Source organism: Notamacropus eugenii, chromosome 2 (assembly GCF_028372415.1).
Source record: "Notamacropus eugenii isolate mMacEug1 chromosome 2, mMacEug1.pri_v2, whole genome shotgun sequence".
Taxonomy (NCBI): Eukaryota; Metazoa; Chordata; class Mammalia; order Diprotodontia; family Macropodidae; genus Notamacropus; species Notamacropus eugenii.
Genome location: NC_092873.1, coordinates 413541923 through 413563768, shown reverse-complemented (window position 1 = coordinate 413563768; position 21846 = coordinate 413541923). Strand labels below are relative to the sequence as shown.

General features: G+C 39.4%; 1 protein-coding gene across 6 annotated transcripts in view; it reads right to left on the bottom strand.

Moving 5' to 3' along the window:
• Positions 1-137: 137 nt before the first annotated feature.
• The window catches only part of TLR5 (toll like receptor 5), a 126338-nt gene continuing 104629 nt past the window's right edge, over positions 138-21846 (bottom strand). For 5 of the 6 annotated variants that reach the window (XM_072647756.1, XM_072647752.1, XM_072647757.1 and 2 more), the window contains 2 exons: positions 5376-10100; positions 138-2012 (listed from right to left, as the gene is read on the bottom strand). The gene's annotated coding sequence lies outside the window, so the exon portion shown is untranslated. The remainder of the gene's footprint in view (positions 2013-5375; positions 10101-21846) is intronic. The other variant, XM_072647754.1, reaches the window with a different exon arrangement.

The window sequence follows — 21846 nt, the reverse complement described above, 5'->3', positions numbered from 1 at the left end:
GATGGAGAGCTGCAGCGGCAGTTGGGGTGGTAGCCATTTGGCTCAAATAGCATTTTATAATTTACACATCTTTTAGTCGGCCTGTGTGGCTATCAAGTTGTTGTCTGCTGTAGAAATCACATATGAAAGCCTTTCTATTTTCTTTTCATATTTTATCAAAGATAACTATCATGTGCACAGACTATTTTCATAATGATTTTACATATACCTATATCTATATCTATCTATCTGTCTATCTATCTATCTATCTATCTGTCTGTCTGTCTGTCTGTGTCTGTCATCTAGAAAGTTAACCAACACTTGTTAAGTACTTATCCTGGGCCAGGCACTGTGCTAAGTGTTATGGATACAAAGAAAGGCAAAAACATAGTCTCTAACCTCAAGGATCTCACAGTCTAACGAGGAGACAACATGCAACTATGTATAACAAAACACATACTGGATAAATTGGAGCTAACAAGGAAGAGAGTAAGATTATGGAGGAAAGACGACAAATAAATGTTGATGCCTTCTCAGTCACTCTTTAAAATTAAAGACAACAACAGTAGCATTATCTGTAATCCTTTTCTTTTAGAATACTCCTCACTATGGACATTTTGTCTACACCAATATTTTAGTGCACCTGTGATATCATGAATGTGCTTACTTGGTCCAATGGTACAGATTGCAATCTATCCATGCAACTTTCATTGATGTTCTCATAAATTTCCATGAGGGGGTACAACCAATGTAATGGTGACCTTGTTCTAGATCAAGAATTCTTAATCTTTTTTTGTATTGTGGTGGTGGTGGTGGGGCCCTTTGGCAAGCTGGTGGATTATGGAACCTTTTTCAGAATGGCATTATTAGGTAATTGAAAGAAACATTCATTTCAGTTAGAGGTTAGTGAAAATAAAGATGGATTCTTCCCCCCCCCCCCAACCCCCAACCAAGTAAATGACCCTTTGAAATCTATCCATGGACTTTTTTGGAATCTATGGATTCCAAGTTAGGAATCTGGGCTCAAGGTCACTTGATATTGCATGAATACCATTGGAGCACAAAAAACTATCCATTACTTGTCTCTTACTCTTGTTACATGACTGGTACTTTTTTTTCTTCTTCTGGTCATCCATCCCTTTCCTAATGTCCTTTACAGCTACATAATTCCTCATTTGATGTGTCACAACCTGCTCATGCTGACCATGTCCTTCTCCATTTCTCTTTGGATGACTCTTAATGTTAAATCTTCAAAGAATGTGGTATTACATGACTTGTAGCTAGAAAGTATTGTTTAAATGTCAAGTGTTCATTTTACTGAGAAGCTTGCAGTCTTGAAAAGTTTTATATATTTTCTCCAAGAGAATCAATCTATCTTGTCCTCCTCTTCCAGTTCTGGGCCTACTTCTTTCCTCATTTGTCTATTGAAGATACGTGTGCTGGTAGAACACTTCGGTACCTTGTCCATATAGTTATATTGGGTGAGTTGGGGGATGGGATGGAGGGCAGAGGGAGAAGTTACAGTTAGTTTTCAGGAAGGTAATCCCTGGACAGATTCTTTAACTTATACAACATATGAGGCTGCTGCCAAGAGTTAGTGGCCCTGTCTGCTGAACCTCTTCCTCTAGTTTCAGTAAATTATCAACTGCTCATTTTTCTCAGCCTGACCTTATGATACCCCTGACATTCCAGATTTAAATAATGTAGTCCATCTTCCCTGGAAATTGGAGCTGGAAAAAGCCCTATTTAAATCAGATCAATTGGCCTGTCCCCCTGGGCCAAAGCTAGATTATTCCCTGCTGTTCTGAAAGACTTGTTGAATGTTGGAAGGGTGGGGGCATGTTTTATCATCTTGAAAGCATTCCTCTGAGTGCCAAGAATGATGCTTTGATTGCCATGGAGTCACGGGGGCCACAGAAAGCCATAGAATCCTCAAGTTGAAAGAGAACTCTAGGCTGCTACCATTCCGGATCCAGGAACTTCCCAAACACTGTGCCGTAAGATGCAGGGATTCAGTGATGTGAATCAGGTTTCTGCAAGAAAAAGTTAATGCTAGTGACATCTTTCTTGTTAAAATATTAAATATGAAATTATGTACATATCAAAACTATTTTTAATATAGCTTTTTTTCATTGTAGAAGCAGATTTAATTTCCTCTTTTTTTCCACTTAAAATTTAAGATGCTCTAAAATTTTCCTACTTCCTTTTATCATGGTTGTGTTCCTGTATTTATAGATCCCTTGAATATATTTAAATCCCTAAAGAAACATGAGACTCTATTAATCTAACATTAAGAAGGGTGACTGGGTCTGTGAGGTTGGAATGCTGTACCTGTTCCCTTTCCCCTAAGGTCCCATCAGCTCTGGACCCACATACAAGCCTGGACTTGGCTCAATTGTGAAGGGAGCCTGTTCTTAGTAAAGGGGTATGGCTTCCTTTTCTCACAACCCTTGGCTTATTATATACGCCACCCTGGCATTCTGGGGAAAGGTTGCTCAAGAGTTAGGTATGGATTCATGTCTAGCCTCTCTCTACGAAGGGGCAGGTGGTCAAGGTACAATATAAATCAGATATGAGACAGATATTTATTTCTTACATTCAAAAAAACAATGCCAAAGGACACAAAAGACTCATGTCATACATTGAACAAAACTTAAGTAGTCAGTAGCTTCTAATATTGCAATTTCTGTCATACTCTGCTGGGAAGTGAACTCATAAATGCTGAAACATAAGCAGATTGTGGAACACCAACTAGAAATTCCACATTTCACATCAGTTATGAATGGCTGCCAGTCTGGGCCAGGGCATGGTTTGGGCCATTTTCTCCAAGGGTACTAGAATAATGGCTAGGGACTTCTAAAGTATAGCCATCATTGACTGAAGAGCCTGGTCTCCAAATCAATCTCTCCAATCTCTTTGACCTCAAAGATCATCTCTAACTCTGGACACTTTCAATTGCTGCTCTTCAGGAAAAAGAGATACACAGGAAGCAACCCCAGATGAGGATCAAGCATTTAAGGAAGACATAGAGACCAGCAACATCTTCATTTCCCACCCAGATGCTCCCCTCTAGATTTCTCCATCATGCTCGTTGACTGAGGACTTTCTCTTCTCCTAATTGTTTTCAGCTTCCATTTGTGTATTGCCTCCTCTCATTAGATTATAAACTGCTGAGGGTAGGGACTGTTTTTGATATTTGTATTCCTAGTGCTTAGCACAGTTATTGATACATGGTTGTTCTTTGCCCTTTGTTTTTGAAGAGAACAATGACTTAAGGAAGGAGATGTCATGACTTGCAAGTGAATTGGATTTAAGTGAGGCAGGACTTTGCAAAGTTACCAGCCTCACTTTCTCCTCAGGAGCCATCTGGGTCCATTGCAAAATGTAAATCAGGATGACTGGAGATGGCCCTAGATGCCGAGGTCTATGCAAGGTCTCAGTTGGTCTGAGGCAATGCCCATTCAGTGATTAAGGCTAGGAAAAAATGAGGCAAAGAATGGCTTCTTTTACCTAGTTAAAAAAAATAACATCAGTCTAGCAGGGAAGACCCTTAGGTTTCAGGCCACAACAGAAACAATTGCTATTTACGCTCACTCTGAACCATCAGAATCCAAAGAATGACCATGTGAGGCTTGGACTGGGACCCACAGTTGGCCAATCAATGAGAGCCAGAGTGATTTGGGTTTAAAGCATGGTCCATAAAAAAGAAATCTAGCCCCCAAGCCCCAAGATATAGGGCTAAGTTTCAGTGATCAAAATTTATATTCCTTTGGGCAGAGCACCTGCAAGTAACGGTATCATTCTCTATGTGGACAGAGGGAGAGGAGGGAAAGGAATGAGAAGAGGAATGAAGGAAGGAAGGAAGGAAGGAAGGAAGGAAAGGAAGAAAGAAGGAAGGAGGGAAGGAGTTGCAGTTTCCAACTGTAACTGGCCAACTGGGTCCCCCGTGGGGAAGCTACTACCACTCATAGGTTGTTGTTTATCCTTTGTTCTGGAAGAGGACCATGATATCAGGAAGATGTCTTGACTTGCAAGTGAACTGGATTTAAGTAAGGGAGGGCTGTGCAAAGTCACCAGCCTCACCCCCTCTTCCTGAGCTCTCTAGGTCAGTGGCAAGAGATGTCCAGTACCTTTGCCAATAAAACCCTAAATAGGGTCACAAAGAGCTGGAAATTAATGAAGATAACTGAACAAAAACCTCTGGTATAACCATTGTATTGTTCATTAAATTAACAATAATGAAAGTTGTTTTATGTTTGATCCAACTTATGCTTTTGTTATATAGGAGTTCTTTTAACTATATAGACCAGAGTTTTCACATCCTCCTTTTTTCTTTTTGGAGCAAAGGATCTTTCTCTTGATTCCTTTTTCTCAAACCTCTATCCATGATATCAGCCCTCCCTTATTCAAAACAAAGTCAAGTGCAAGTCATGTCATCATTTCTCTGATGGCATGATCTTCTTTGGCAATGAAGGACAAACACACACATCCATGGTATATAGTAGATGCTTAATAAATGTCTATTGACTGACTAATTGACTCACCTAGGCAAAACATGGGCTTTGACACACTAGTAAGGCTCTATGGATTCCTTCTCAGAAAAGGATTTTTTAGTTAACAATAAAATACATGCCATTAAAAAGGAAACCAAGTATTTTGAAATAAAGATCTATTTTTTTTTTCTAAGACAGAGACTCCCTGTAAAGGAATCTGTGGACCCCAGATAAAGAATCTCTAAATACACTAAAACTTGGATCAGATAAATTCAGACCCTCCTAAGAAGAATCCACATGGTACCCCACCATATCTCACTTCCAAATGTAACAGAAGCCCCAGTCTTCTGCAATCATTCATCTAACACTGATGCAAACAGCCAGTTCCCCAGAAAACTTAAGCCCTATAACTTCTTTCCTGAGGTATTTCCGGGCTAGCCATGCAATGCTTGATAATCCCCTTGAATCTCCCTTTGTTCAGTTTTATCCCATTAATTCAAGTCCCCACAACCAAGCTGGTCCCAAACAAATCTCTCGTGGCTAACCCCTGGCGTCAATCTTCCAGTTGCCCACACCATCTCCCTTCTCCTAGAAGAAGGCAGCTGCTCCTGTCCATTTTGTTATACACTTTCCTGGTGAGTACTTCCTGAGCCACAGCCATAGCCAATCCGCCATCCTGGTCAGCTTTGGCTCTGTGCTCCCAGTCTTCTAGAATTAGGTCTGATTTTTAAAAGAGGACTGCTGGGGAAATATGGACGAGTGTGAGGGTTCTTCTCAGCTCATTAGGAAAGGTGAGGGGGAGACGAATGGGGAGGGCTAACAGAGTTTCATCTGGAGCCAAAAGAAAGGAAAGATGAGCTTTCTCCCATGTGGGCTCCACTCCGACTCCTAAGGTCCACTTACATTTTACAGTGATTAGAAAGTGGTCACAGCATCCTCTGTCCATGACATCCCTCAAAGCCTGGGAGCTGCTTTTCATCCTCTGACATGGGGCAGGGCTGGAGGTTGATGGGAAAAGCAGCTGGATCCTCAGGCTCTCACACTTGCTCGGGTTTCACACTGTTGTGATTTAGGATTAGCAAGACAGATTCTGATCAGATGTTGTGGCCATTAGAGGATTTTCTCCTTTCTGGTATCACCCCCCCACTTTCTCGGGTTCTGCCCTTTCCTCCCTGCTACTCTCCCACCCCTTAGCCCCTGCCTAACCTTCCTCTCGGGTTCATTCTCCTCTCTGAAACCGGGTCCACCCTTCCTTCGGAAATTCAGACTTTCGAGGAAGCCACAGAAGGTTTATGTTTCAGCCCTGGGGATGTGTCTTTCTGTTTTTAGATATCTTCTAAGCCTTAGCTCACCTCCTCTTGTTATGGGATAATTTTTTTATTTGTTTTTGTTTGGCTTTTTTGCTTTTAAGCTTCAGCCAACCAAATTGTGGGCGGTCCCATCCAGGCAGGGTGTGGTATGATGTTTTTGGGAAGAGGTGAGACTCTGGCCGGGGGGGGAGGGAGTGTTGTTAATATATTTAGAATAATAAACCCTAGAACTAAGACATTTATCCACTTTTAAAAAATTTATTTTATTTTTAATTTACATTTACCCACTTAAAAACTCTACTAAACGTTTGCAGTATAAAAATATATTTAGGAAATATGGGACAAGCTGATTTTGGGGTTGTTTTTGGACAGAAACCTTGGGACATCTTGAGGTAATAGCCAGGAAGGCAACCCACTTCCACTGAACCATTTGCTAGTTTCCTATTGTAACTAATTATTTCTGATAATTAGGTAATAAGATGAGCTATTTAATCACTTTAGGCATTCAAAAAGACTGACTATTCAGAGGGGTGAAGATAGAATAGTTTTTGTCGTTTCTCTTTCCTTCCTGAAGGCAGGATAGCAACAGATGCTTTTAGGAGGGGGTTGAGAAGGTTTGAAGTTACTCTCACTCTCAAACCCCTCAACATATCCTTTTTAGGCTGAAAAGGCCCTTAGGAACCACCTTTTGGAAGAGGAAACTAAAGCCTCAGAAAGAAGAAATGAGGTTAAGTGGATTTAAATCTCATCCAGATCTTACACACTTATTCTTGGGGTTAGAAGAGATCTTTGAGATTGCCCGGTCCAACCCTCTTACATCACAAAAGAAGAAAGACTTAAAGTTGTTATCAAAACAGTGACCTGAACCCAGATTTACTGACTCCTAGTATCCTAGTGAGTAGCTCAATGACTTTCTCTGGGACAGCACTTCTGGGCCCAGGAATCAGAAAGACCTGAGTTAAAATCTGGCCTCAGACACTTACTAGCTGTTTGACCCTGGGTAAAACACTTCAACTCTGTTTGCCTTAATCCACTGGAGAAGGAAATGGCAAACCACTCCAGTATCTTTGCTAAGAAAACCCCAAATGTACAGTATTGGCCTCCCATGGTACGCACACTCACAAAGAGTCAGACATGACTGAACAACAACAAATATTCTAGATATTTTTAAGGCAAGGTGTTGAAATTCATGACTTGTTTTACGTTCTTTCACGGCCCAATGGCTCCAGGGTCCCGAGTCCTACCCCAACACTGAAGTTTGCTCTGCCAATTAATGTTTTAGAAGTTTGGAAGGGTAAAGCTTTGAGGGAAGAAAAATGGCCTGGGAATGGATGTATGCCCTAGAAGGTATCGCCCCTCTCATCACTCCTCAATACTGAGGACCTATCTCCTTCCCATGCCTTGCTCTACCTGAAACACTGCCTTCCCATCCCCATCTCTTCTCTGTCTAAGACAGCCACAGTCGAGTACTATGAAGCTTGGGAAAGCATTTTGCCTTCCCCAGGGAAGCCTGATCCTTGTTCCTCAGAGGACTTGGGGGTGTGTAGAGGCCTGAAAATCCCCCCTCTTGACCCTCAGTGTGGCCCCTCTCACTCTTTCAACTTAGCCCTCCTTCCTACCCTTGGACCCCTGTAGGTCTTGGGAAAGTTTGAGAAGTCAGAAAGAAGAAAAACTTCAAGAGAAAGTAGAGGCCCCTGGGAATAGGGAGGCAGAAACAACCCCAGGAAGGAGGCATGGCCCTTCCATGGGGACTGTAGTGTTGTGTCTTTTCCCTTCGTTTGCACTCTGCTTTAATCCTCCCTTATCCCCCACCTCCCATCCCATATTCTTTAGGCCCATCCCTTGTGGGACCTCTTCCCAGCCAATCACTGATACAGAGCTGCTTGGTAACTGCCACAGCCTCTTCTTAAGAATGAGGAGGCCCTTGGGCAACCTTATCAGCCACTAGGAGAAGGAAAGGGTATAAACATTTATATAAATGTTTTTATATTTATATAAAGCCTACTCTGGGGAAAGCATATGTATTTTAAAAAATTACAGTGACATGAAAACAATTTAAACATTTTTAACATTCTTTAAAAAAAAATTTTGAGTTCCAAATTGTATCCCTCCCTCCCTTTCCTCCCTCCTTGCAGAGATGGTAAACAATCTGATATAGGTTACGCATGCACAGTATGTTTTATACATATTATCTCATTTGACCCTCACAACCATCTTGTGAGGTAAATGCTAATATTATCAGCAATTTACAGTTGGGGAAACTGAGGCTGACAGCAGTTAAGTGACTTGCCCAGGGTCACACAGCTAATAAATGTTTGAGGCCATATTTGAACTCAGCTTTTGTTCACTGAAGGCCCAGCACCCCACTCACAGCACCATCAGCTGCCTCACTATTTGTGGAACAAGACCACTTTTATTGTTTTCTCTCCACTGTAGAGAAAATAGGGGCAATGATTTTGCTTCAACTGTTTCCCTCTGAAGAATAATGTTCTAACCTTTTAGATCTCTGCACAGAAGAAGAAATGGATACAAAATCGGTAGGCTGCATTTGTAGATAAGGATCCTTTCTATCTTTGACTCTCCTAGAGCCCAGTTGTGGGTTCACTGGGTCAAAAAATATAAACATCTTAGTCATTTTTCTTGCATAATCCCAAACTATTTTCCAGAATGGTTAGGAATAAACCACAGCTTTACTAATAGAGTATTATTAATATCTATGTGTATCTTCCTACAGTCCCTCCTAGTTTATTTCCATCTTTTGTTATATTTGCTAATATTCTGGGTATGAAGTAAAACTTCAGTGTTGTTTTAAGTTGAACTTTTATTGCCAGTGATTTGGAGCATAACCCCCCCACCCTCCACATGGTATTGAAGTCTTCTTTAGAGAATGTTCGTATTCTGAGATCACTTATTTAAAAAAAATTTTATTATAAGTCTAATCATCAACAAATGCAAATATTTCAACATAAAAAAAGACAAAAAATAAAAATGAAACGATGCAGTTCTGTTGCATGCAATTTATTTGGTGTTTGTTAAATTTAACGTTAGTAGTAAAACTGTCCTTTTTCTTTGAATTTATGAATTTATTTTTTCTTTTGTTTTTTAAATAGTTTGCTGTTGCTCTCTTGTCTTTCCTTCTTTTTGCATGTTCATTCCAACCCCTGGCTTCTCCCCATCACTAGAAGCCTTCACAAATATAAAATAAACAAAGCCAATCAAAACACATCATAGTGACTGTGCCAGAAAAGTAGGTTTCAGTCCTCTAGTCCTCTAGACTGGACTAGTCCTCTAGGTCAGGGTTTCTTAAACTTTTTTCACCCCCGACCCCTGCAACACTTCTTAAATTGTGGGCTGAGACCCCATATAGGGTCCATACCTAGAGTCTAGGTAGCTCCTCTAGTTCATCCCTTCATTGCCAAGAGGCATGCTTTATCACTCAGTTTTTGAAGTTATGAGCATTGATTTTATTGATCAGAGTTCTGTAATCTTTCAAAGTTGTCTTCCTTTATATTATGGTGATTGTGTAAATAATTTTCTTGATTCTACTCATTTAATTCTGTATCAGTTCATATAAACATTCCCAAATTTCTCAAAATCATTTCTATCCACATTCATGATATCTTATGGCACAATAATATTACATTATGTTCATATGTCACAAGTTGTTCAGCCGAATTCATGAGCAACCACTTGGTTTCCAGTTCTTTTCCACAAGTTGGGCCATTTACCTATTGGGAAATGGCTCTTCGTCTTTTGTATTTGTGTTAATTCTTTATATATCTTGGACAGCAGACTTTTATCAGATAAAAAAATTTTCCCATTTGATAATTTTTCTTCTTCTTCTAGATGCATTGATTTTGTTTATGTAAAGGACAAATAATTTTGTGTAATAAAAATAATCTGTTTGGTCATTTGTGATAACCTCTCTGCTCTATTTGGTTAAGATTTCTCTTCCTACGTGTAGTTATAAATGGACCCTTCTTCAGGTTTTTTTCTCTCTCTTTTTTTATTTTTTAAGGATATTGACTTTTAAATTTAAGTCAAAAAGCCTTTTGGCAGTTCCCTCCTGTTCAGAAAGAGCGTCAAATTTGTTTCTTAGCTCCAAGTGTTCACTGATTCTTTTCTTTGTCTTCTGTGTGAAATTATTCAACCCTCTGAGTACTGGAAGGTGGGCTATTTCTTCACCTCAAGATTCTCCTCTGCCATGTCAGGTGCTTTTTCTTCTTGGTTTCATTCTGCAGTCTTCTAGTTTTGAAAGATCATTTCTCCTGACATCCAGTAGTAGGGTGAGATGAATCTCATGCCAAATAGTAGAGACCTAAATGGAGAAACATTTAGGAAGGGGATGGGAGGACAGCTACTGAGTTTAGTGATGATTAATTTTGAAAAGTATTTTGAAAACAAAAATTTCTATTTCTGGGATGATTTTCTATTTTGATTTTAGAACAGAATTCTAAACAGCTATTTATTCTAAATAGAAATAGATATTTCTATTTTGAAAATAAAAATTTTGGAGAAATTTCTATTTCTGGGACCATGACCTACCTCCCACATGGGTTAGAGGTCTGAGATTTGGTGGGCAAGGATAAACCTGATGAGGGCAGATTTTATGAGCGATCTTGTTCAGGAAAAGGACTACAGTGGGAGGCTATACTTGTGTCTTAATGCCCAGTAGGAAACTTGAAATATCTGTTTCTTCCCACTGCCCCTCTGTAGAAAGGTAAGGGTGCATAGGTGGAGTAGGGAGGATTGTCCATGTAGTATGATTTGAGAAGACCAGAAAGTTGCCCTTTTCCTCCAAATATCTGCCTCACCTACATGGAATGACATGCTATAATTAGAATGTCATTTTTATGTGACACAGATCATCTTGTTCAAAAACTTCATTTTACAAATAAGGAAACTGACATCCAGAGATGGAAAATGACTTATTCACTCCCTTTGGATTCAAGTAATTGTTTCCTCAGATCTTTTATGTTAAAAATGCATATGTACCTGTAAGGCTAGCATGTTTTGCCCTCATCTATTTTTAATACTTTACCAGAAATTAGTTGATTAATTATTTTCCCAGGTAAGAGTTAACTAAGATTGCTAAAGGGATCAATGCTACAGAGAGAGAGAGAGAGAGAGAGAGAGAGAGAGAGAGAGAGAGAGAGAGAGAGAGAGACAGAGAGAGAGAGAGAGAGAGAGAGAGAGAGAGAGAGAGAGAGAGAGAAGTAGAGAGAGAGAGGGAGGGAGGGAGGGACGTAGGAGGGAGGAAGGAAGGGAGAGGGAGAGGTTCAGAACTCCTGTTCTAGGCTCTGGAAGAGATACAAAAGCAAATAGAACATACTCTCCATTTTCAAGGAGTTTATTATGCAGTGGTGGGGGTGGGGGGCAGGCAGGGAGGGAAAGAGAGAGTGAAATACAAAGATAAAATTTGTTATTCAGTTGTTTCAGTTATGTCTGACTCTTCATGACCCCGACTGGGGTTTTCTTGGCAGGTATACTGATGTGATTTCCTTCTTCAGCTCATTTTACAAATGGGGAAACTAAAGCAAACAGAGTTAAGTGACTTGCCCAGGATCACACAGCTGAAAAGTGTCTAGGTTCAGATTTGAACTCAGATCTTTCTCACTCCAGGTCCACCTCACTATCCACTGCCCCATGTAGTTGCCCCTTAAAGATAAAATAGTAAGGATTTAAACAAGAATATAAAGTGTTACAAGATCAGTTTACTTAACAGATTTTGGAGATGAAAAGGACCTTGGAGACCACCTCCTTTGATCTCCTAATTAAAAAAAAATGATTGATGCGTTATATTTTTATATCACAGTTATTTCAGCGAATACTTCCTCTTTATATCCACCATCTAGATTGCATCCTCCTTATGATAAAGAAAATATGAAGCAGGAGCATCCAATGGAATGACTTCATCTAAAAATGTATATAACACTCTACCTGACAGCTTTCTGTCTTTCTGCTATGATGAGGGAGATATGCCTCATAATTAGTTTTTCTTTATTGGTGATATTTAATTCTGACCATATAAGTTTAAAAAACCTAATTTAAAAAAAATTCTTTGGAGCTGGATTTCCTTTTATATTATAATATTCTCCTTATTCATGTTGTTGTATTCGTTGTATGTGCAGTCCCTTAATTTTATAGATGAGAAATCGGAGGCTCAGGAGAGGAATGCCCAAGCCACACTGGGAGTTCTCTCTCCACTGTACCATGCTTCCAGCTGGAGAGAGTGGCATCTCCTTCCTCCATGTCTGTCCAGTTAAATCTCCCCTTTTCACCTTGTATTTGGATGAAATACCTGCCTATATGTTTGGCTTGTCTGGTCTGTCCTTGACAAATTTATTCATGCCTATTTTGGTTCCTTTGTTTATTAACTTTCTTTGGCAGAATTATGAGCCAGTAGGGTGTGGTGAAAGAGCTTTGCCCTGTGGAGGAAGGTAGGGGCTAGCCTCAACTTTGCCCCCAATTTTCTGTCTGGCTGAATTTAGTTTCCTTTACTACATGCAGCCAATGGTCCCTTGAAAGCCATATCTAGGTTCAAGGTGCTCTACCTGGCAATTTCTATTCAGGTTGATAGCTTGTAAGCCTTCATTCAAATGTTCCCTGTTCCTACACCAAAGCAGATAGCACATAGATACAAAGAAAAAGGCCTTTAATTGTAGAGGGGGCATGACTATGTGTAGGATTCCTGGATTGAGCATTTTTGTTTAGTTGTTTTCCAGTCATGTCTGGACTATTTATGATGCCATTTGGGATTTTCTTGGCAAAGATACTGGAGTGGTTTGCCATTTCCTTCTTCAGCTCACTTTACAGATGAGGAAACTGAGGCAAACAAGGTTAAGTGATTTGCCCAGGTCACACAGCTAGTAAATATTTGAGGCAGTTGAACTCAGGAAGAGAAGTCTTTCTCACTGTAGGCCTGGAAGTCTAACCATTGCACCCCCTGACTGCCCTGGAATGAGCATACTCTGAAGGCAAACAGATGAGGGAATGAAGGAAGGAAAGAAGAAAGGAAGAAGGGAAGGAGGAGTTTTTTCCTATCAAAATAATAAATGATTTTATTTCTCAGTGAGGCTAGTGACCAAGAGCATATTCTTAAGGACTCTATCTCTGAGAGAAAGAAGTACTCCTTTTGAATTTTAAGCTTTCCATTGTCTCATTAGTGTACTGAACTCAGATGAAAGGAGCAAATAATGGTACATGGCCAAGCATAAACAGATCTCTTCATCAGTCAGAACTGCCACACTTCCATCACTTCTAAGATCTTGCACTCTGAAATAAACCCCTGTTTCTAGCTACAGTCTTGAGCCCTTCCAACTTTCCAATCCCCTCCTCTTTGAAGTTACTTTCTGTTCTTACTGTGATCTCCCTTCCCTAGGTTTAGAGTCCATCAGCTCTCCCCAGGGGTGCGGAACCTGCAACTTCGAGGTCACATGTGGCCCTCTAGGTGCTCAAGTGTGGCCCTTTGACTGAATCCAGACTTCAAAGAATAATAATAATCCTTTAATAAAAGGACTTGTTCATAAAACTTGGACTTAGTCAAAAGATTGCACTTGAGGACCTAGAGGGCCACATGTGGCCTCAGAGCCACAGGTTCCCTACCCCTGGCCTTCCCTCTCTCCTCCTCCTCTTTCCCTTCACTTATCTGCCCACTCTGCCTTTACTTCATGATCATCCACCTCAACTGCATTCTCCTGAGCACCCTAGAGTTCTTTACTCCTCTGACCTTCCACTAGTCCTAAGCTACTACCTCCAACCATAAAACCTTCTCCCCCAGTTATCCAGTGCTGAAAGAGTCATGAACCCCAAACCATGCCAATTGATTCCATTTTCTAGCTTAAACTGGGCTCTCAATGAATCTCAGTGATCTTATTTATCTTTAGGTGACCTTTTTCCCAATTCCCAATAGCAGCTGTCTGTCCCAAAGCATTTCCATTCTTCTCAAGTCTACAACTGCATCATAGCTAAGCTATTGTTGTCACTTATTCCCTGTGGAGCAGTTTCTTTTGTGTTCCCCTCCTACCTCCATCACTCAGTATTCTTTTCCCATGCAGTATAGGGAACTCAGAAATTTCACATCCCAAGATGCTTTATGATATAGAATTTGATCTGCTGACTTCTCTGACTTATATGGATCCTTCAATAGATCCATGATCCCATTGATGTCAGCCACCCCTTTTGACAAAGAAGATCCCATCCCATCTGTGCTTTCTTATTTTAGGTGATTCTCACTCATGTCTTCTTGTAAATCTCCTGGAGGGAGGAGGTTCTACTTAACTCACTAAGGATCTTCCTCTAGATTTCTAATCATTGAATTAATATCGGTGGCATATCAGTTGTCCACTCCTTAACTTCTCAATCTTTTTTTCTACTTAAATAACTCTCCAATGACTTCATTTTACATTATCTCTTTCCATCCCTATACTGTAAAATTCTTGGCTGGCAATGTCAATCAGTTCGTCAGCAAACATTTATTAAGTGTTCCAGATACTGTGCTAAGCACTAGAGATACAAGAAAGGAAAATAGACACTTCCTGTCCTCAAGGAGTTTACAATCTAATGAAGGAGATGACATGAAAACAACTAAGTATAAACAAGCTATGCACAGAATAAATAGAAACTAATCAATAGAGGAAAGGGCCAAACATCCCTTCTGTCAAGGATCTCACAGTCTAATGAAGGGGAGAGAAATTTAAACAATATACAAATAAGATATATTGGGATAATAGGATAAATTTGAAATGATCAATAGAGGGAGAAACCTAGAGTTAAGGAGAAGAGGAAAAAACTTCTTGTAGAAGGTGGGATTTTAGCTAGAGCTTGAAGGAAACTGGCAGGTAGAGATGAGGAGGGAGAGCATTACAGGCATGGGGAGAGCCAGCTTACTCACCTCAGCCGTACTTCTCTCCATTATCCTTTGATTGATAACCAACACTAATTCACTGAAGGCTGTGGTGTTCAATTCAGACATTAGTATGGCATCACAGGAAGAATATTGTAGAATAAAAAATGAGTCTCATTAATACACATCTATTTTGATACAGCTATTTTGGAAATCATTTTGGAATTATATGAGAAGATTCATTAAATCGTTCATATCTTTTGACCACTGATATCACTATCTGGCATAAAACCAAGGAGGTCTAAGATAGGTTCTGTATATACCAGTGTATTCATAGCAGCACTTTATATGGTAGAAAAAAAAATGAAACAAAATGGATGGGTGCAAAATGCCTGAATAAATTGTGAAAATGAATGTGATGGAATATTATTGTGCGTTAAGAAGCAATGAATAAGAGCAATTCAGAGACACACGAAACATTTGGGAAGAGCAAAGAAAACAAAACCAAAAATATATGCACAATGAAATGAAAATACACTAAAGGAATGTCAGAGAGAGATTAATTGCAATGATCAATATTGATCCAAGGGAACAGATGATGAAACACATTTGTTTCCTCTCAGTTGAGAGATGGAAACTATGGGCTCTGAGTATTTCATTATATTATTAGACACAATTGCCTTGTTGATCAGTTTTGCCTAACAGATTTTTATTTTTATTTCATTTTTGTGTTACAAGGCAGCATTCAAAGTGTGTGTGGGGAAATGCCTGTGAATAGGAAATAACTGTGGTAGGGGAAAAAGGTATCAATAAACTCTGATAAAAATAAAAGATTGGTCTTTATTTTAGAAAAATACTTGGCATTATTAGAAGCACATGCACAATTTCCTAAAGGCAATATAAGCTGTTTACTTTTTTCTACTCAATCCAGGGCCCAATTTGTTGACCATTTTCAGTGTCTGTCCAAGATCTTTGGATTCATCTAACTGCATAGCCTAGTCTTAAGTATTCTTCCTCCTCTTGATTTTTCCTGTGTGGATAGCTGAGCAAAATTCTTTTAAGTAATTATGAACCACATTTATGAGGCTTGCATGATTCTGAGACTCAAGACAATTAGCACCATGTCTTATGAAAACACTTATGTGGAAATCCCACCATTTATAGGGAATCCCTCTTTCTTTGCCATCTTCCATCCTGTTGACATATACTTTCAGGGAGCCAATATCTCACTGTATTATGCTTTGTTTGCTATTAATAATCAGAGGCTTTAACCAAAATTTCTTTTGTAATTTCAAGAACTCTTTTAGAGTTTTGACATATATATGCACAGGAGAAACCTTTTTGGAGGAGAACTTTTAATGTGGTGTTTTACTTTACTTAATCCTTTTATAGTCAACAAACATTTACCACAGTGTGACCTTGCATTCGTTACACTTTTCAATCATTTGTATGACTATGAATATATGATCTGCTATAGAAAATAATTTGCAAAAGCCTACCTTTCCTTTCTCAAAACTTCAACAAGATGACTTTGTGTATGTAGATTAACATAAAAAACTGAAGACCTAGAAAAGTAGGCATATGGTTCAACAGTTATTGACGTTCTCTTGGTCACTTTTTTAGGGAAAGGGGTAATAAAAACTGAGGTTTTTTTCCCCTGAACTTTTGGTACCTTTCTCATTTCAAATACTTTGCTTTAAGAATCAGCCATTCAATGCACTCAAAACCATCCACTTGTAGCATAGATCTCCTCTGTGCACACTCGGTCTAGTCATGCTGCTGTTCCAAGTTTTGTTTCTTTTATTGCCATTTACATTTCATCATGCAGCATATTATGGGCTGTGATGTTAGAGTTCAATTCTAATGATAGTTGTACTATTATTGATGAAGAAAAGAACTTGTTATAAATATCTTAACATATTCCACCTATCCCATTTTTTGTATGTTTGTTTTCCTTCCAGTTTTATCCTTAAATAGCTGAAGGATGATTTTGTTTAATTGGGTTTCTTGCTAAACTTTTAGTAAACTTGTTTTTTCCTTCACTGCTTCTAGCTGTTTTATGAGATAATAGTGCTTGTAATCTTCAGTCATAATCCTCTATGAGATTTTATAAATGAGTTTATTATAAACTAACAGAGCCTTTGGCTGCCAAATCTCTCCTCTTGGCAGGAAGATCAAGTGTTTGTTGGCTGGGGCAGTTTCTAGACTCTTTTGATCTTATAGTGGTGATTGATTTACAACAGTTAAACTTTCTTAGGAAATAGTGGTAGCCTTTGTCGAGATCTGTTCTTTTATCTATTTCCTATTTTTAATGTCAATAATTTGTTTAAATGTATCATATTAGAATTGCCTCCACTGTGGTCACTGGCTAAAATCAACTCTGTCGACTCCTTGGTTTGCTTCTCCAAGGACAACTTTTGAGACATCCTACTATTGAGCTTCAACTATCTTTTGACTTTTGTTTCATTTATAGTGATACTATCAAATTTGATGCAATGAGAGCTTTCATTTAGAGTGCCCGTAGCTGTTAGTGCTTATCACATGACTTTTAGTGAGTTGCCCAAGATTAAGGATCATTATTAACTTTTTTTGTTTGTTTCATGACTTGTAATGGTCAAAAATTCAAATATGAACAGTTTGTGGAGAAGGGGAAAAAAAGGAGAACTTTTGTACATAAAAAATTGATTTCATGTGCTTATTATGTTTTTCTGTTAAAATGTTGGAGAGACATGGGTTACAAGGAGAACTAGATATAAAAGTGAGAGAATTTGTTTGAGTACAAAGTAATGACTGAGTCTAGAAGGCAGCTCATTTGCATGTGACTGTCCCAGAAAGAAGACTATGAGGAGCAAAGTCCTAAGTGATTGCTTGACCCAACCCATTGATAGCAAAGAAGTGGACTCATCTATCCATCGGCTGTGGTGCAGTTAGAAGGGAACTTGGTGGGACTAATGCTACGTAGAAACTGCTTTAAGGTTGATCCTATTCTTCCTTGGATATGCCAGATATAGAGTGTAAATAAATGACTAACAAGGGAGCTGATGCCCAAGATAAGGAAGGAAAGAGTGAGAGAGCACTCACATCCATTGATTCCTCAAATACTGAAAAACTTTTAAGTGGGATTCTTCAGCCACTGTCAGGGGAAGGTCATGGAAAATTGGAGACATATCAGAAAGGCATCTAGATAGTATAGTGGATAGAGTTAGGAAGACCTGAGTTGAAATTCAACCTCAGATACGAGTTTTGTGACTCTGGGTGAGTCACTTAACCCAGTTTGCCTTAGTTTCCTCATCTTTAAAATGACCTGGAGAAAGAAATGGCAAACCACTGTAGTATCTTTGCCAAGAAAATCTCAAGTTGGGTCACGAAGAGTCAGACATGACTGAAATGACTGAAAAACAACAACCAGAGTAGTGAAGGGGTAATGTCCTGATTTTTTAAATGCCATGGAGCTTGATTTTGATTCTTGGGAAAATTCTCAAATGGATCATTAAAGAGATGGTTAGTCTACATGTAGAAAAAGAAGTAGTGCTTACAAAACATGATTTTATCAAGGACAAGTCAACTAAGACTGAATTTATTTCTTTTTTTTTTTGATAAGAATACTTAACTAGTAGGGACGTGTTCAAGTATTTCATAGTATTCTTTTAGAAAAAAATAGAGAGATATGGACTAGATGATAGTACAACAAGATAGATTCAAAATGGATTTAATGATTGAAAGAGGATTCATTAACAGTTCAATGTCAACTGAATAGGAGGTCTCCAGTGGAGAGCCTGTGGTTGGCTCTGTGCTTTTTAACATTTTTTTTTAGTCAAAGATTTAGATAAAGGCCTGGATGATATCAAATTTTCAGATGACACAAAACTGGGAGGGATCATGAGCACACTGGAAGACAGAATCAGTATCCCAAAGGATCTCAACTGGCTAGAGCAGTGATTGGCTTATCCTCCAGGCCAGATTTGACCTGCTGCTTATTTTTTGAACCTCTTATGAGCTAAGAATGTTTTTTTTACATTTGTAATGATTGAAAAATCAAAAGAATAATATTTTGTGACATGAACATTTTATGAAATTTAAATGTCAATGTTCATAAATAAAGTTTTATTAGAACACAGCCATAATTATTAGTGTAGGTATTATCTATGACTCCTTTCACACTGAAATGGCAGAGTTAAGTAATTGCAACAGAGACCATATGGGTCACTATCGTTGCTTTGCACTACAGCCTGGCACACTGTAAATCTCCTCCTTAACAGTTGGACTTTATGGCAACCAACATTAGGAATCCATTTTGGGCCTGAAAGCCTATTCCAATAATAACTTTGTTTGAACTTGGCTCACCAATATGGAAACTGTCATCAAAACCCATGTGCAAATGCTAGAAATTAGCTCATGTTTCCACATGGGAACATTTCGCTAATGCAGACGCCATGTAAATATGTGTTTTCATTTCTAATAGTGAATAAAATATGATGATGATAATAATAAGGTGGTAATGCCTTATATTTATTTAGAACTTAGTATTTTCAGAACCTTTTCATATGAGTGATCTCATTTGATATTTACCTTAATACAGATGCAACCTAAAGGAATAGGGATGATGATTTGTTAAAATGCCCTCCATCTCCTTGGACCTTCCTCCATTTTTTCTTCAATCACAGAAAGAAAGAATTAGTGGTTAGAAGAATCTCTTCGTCACTGTCCATAAAATTATATTTTTCTTTTCTTTTCTTTCTTTTTGTTGGGTGACAGGGGAGAGCGAACATACCTCTACAACTTTTGACTAGTGGCATTTTCCAAGTGGCCAGACAAGTACTTGTTGGAATGTTCTTGCAACCATGAAACATTTATGTAACATCAAGAATGTATGATTTCCCAGGGGAAAATATTATATGTGCCCTGGGGGGAGATGATCAGATGAAGGGCCAAGTGAAACCAATGCTTCACATGAATAGGATTTACTCAGGAATGCTTGGGTACTGATGGAGTTGTTGTTCAGTCATGGCCAACTCTTTGTTACCCCATTTTAGGTTTTCTTGGCAGAGATACTGGAATGATTTGCCATTTCCTTCTCCAGCTCATTTTACAGATGAGAGGCAAAAAGGGTTAAGTGACTTGCCCAGGGTCACACATTTGGTAAGTGTCTGAGGCCAGATTTGAACTCAGGAAGATGCATTTTCCTGACTTCAGGCCAGGCGTTCCTGACTCTGGGCCACTATGCCACCATGCTGATACTTTTATTCCTTCCCAAGATAAAAGGAGAAATGAATCAAGCATTTTCTCTGTGGAGAAGGGGGTGGGGAGGAGTAAGAACAGGGAAGCCTGAGATTATTTTCTCATCTGCTGCTTGTTCTTAATTTTGATGAGTAGAGACATGTCACTCCTGTGAGTTAAAGGCAGAAGGTGCAGCCACCCTGCCTTGGGGCCATAGTTTACCACTGATCTCTCCTGGCTTGGACCCGAATCTCTCTAAAACCATTTAGCTGGCAACTGATGGATCGTGAGAAGGTCACAGAGTTAATTTTGCCTTAAAGGCAGATATCATGCCTACATCTGTGCATGAATTTGGAACACCACCAAAGCTCACTGTGATCTTGATGTGGCGGAGATGGCTTTGAAAGGTAATTCTTCTACCAGATGTATTGACTTTCCATGTCCTCAGAGGCACAGTAAATCTCAAGAGACTTCGTGAGTGACTGGAAAGAAATTCTTCAAGAGATCACTGAATCCCAAGATGCAAAGGAGCCCAGAGTATCTGAGGGAAAGAATACTTGATTTGGAATCAGAGGACCTGAATTCAAATCTTGACTCTGACACTCGCTTCCTGTGTAACTAGCCAAGGTCACTCACCTTCCTTGGGATGTAATCTCCTCATCTGTAAAATAAGAGGACTGAATTAAGTGAGCTACAAAGTCCCCTTTGGCTCTAACTTTAAGATCCTTGGATCCTGAGACTTGTTGGAATAGAATCCAGATGACCATGAGAGAGAGTTACCTGTGCCTCCAGCACAGGTGACAATAACTCCCTGAGGGTCACTGCTCTCCTTAAAACCTATAAAAGGAAATGTCTAGATCATAAACTCTGTAGATCATAGGACTGGGACTTGGAGCCATGCGTATGCTTATATTCCATGCCCTCCCCATATACCGAACACACCCGTACACATACTGTAGGGACTGGCATGGAGCATATGGCCTCTGATGTAAGAAAGAGTTGGGCAAGACCTTAAGCCCTCCTAGGGTCTGTGAAATGCTAACTGGGGTGAGAGGGGAGTGGTGGAAAGGGTGGGGAGAGAGACAGAGAGACAGACACAGAGGAGAGACTGAGTGAAAGAGACAAAGACAGAAAAAGACAGTGACAGAGAGACAGAAAGACAGAGACAGAAAAAACAGAAATGCCAAAGGGATGAGGGGGAGGTATGAAGAGAGACTGAGAGAAACTGAGACAGAGAGACAGACAGAGACAGATAGAGATACAGACAGATAGAGACAGAGTGACAGAGACAAAGAAAGACAGAGAAACACAAAAAGTAGAGACAAAGACAGAGAAAGAGAGAGGGAGAGAAAGAGGAGAGAGAGAAATAGAGAGAAAGAGGAGAGAGAGAGAGAGAGAGAGAGAGAGAGAGAGAGAGAGAGAATCCATTAGGAAGGTAGGTAGTATAGCCTGGGCTTGTTTTCTGTTTAGTTCTCTCATCATTTTCCATTTACTTGAGGAACCTCTGTCAAATTTCAAGTGCCCATGGGGAACTCCACCTGCTGTAGGGAGTGGTTCATACACAGTTGTCACACTTTCCTTTGGATTTACTCCATGAGGTTCTGTTCCATTCCATTCCCCAACTGATTGCTAGGCGTTTCACCCTAAATGCCAATAATGATGGTGATGGTGATGATAGCTTGCTTTTCTGTAATGCCTTATGCTTTCTGAAACACTTTAGTAATAACAGGTCATAATTGCCCAATACTCAAAAGTTTACAAAGCCCCTTTCCGTATAATAAGCCTGTTAGATGGCTAAGGCAAGTATTATTATCCCCATTTTACAGATCAGTGAACTTGGACCCTGATTCCTCATTCAAGGCTTTTCCTACCAAAACCTTTTTATTGTTTACTGAGGAAAAAATGGTATTAGGCATCTATTAAGAATTGAGTGTGTGCGTGTGAGTGTGTTCGTGTGTGTGTGTGTGGTGCTGCAACACACATGTACAGCCTTATACTTGGT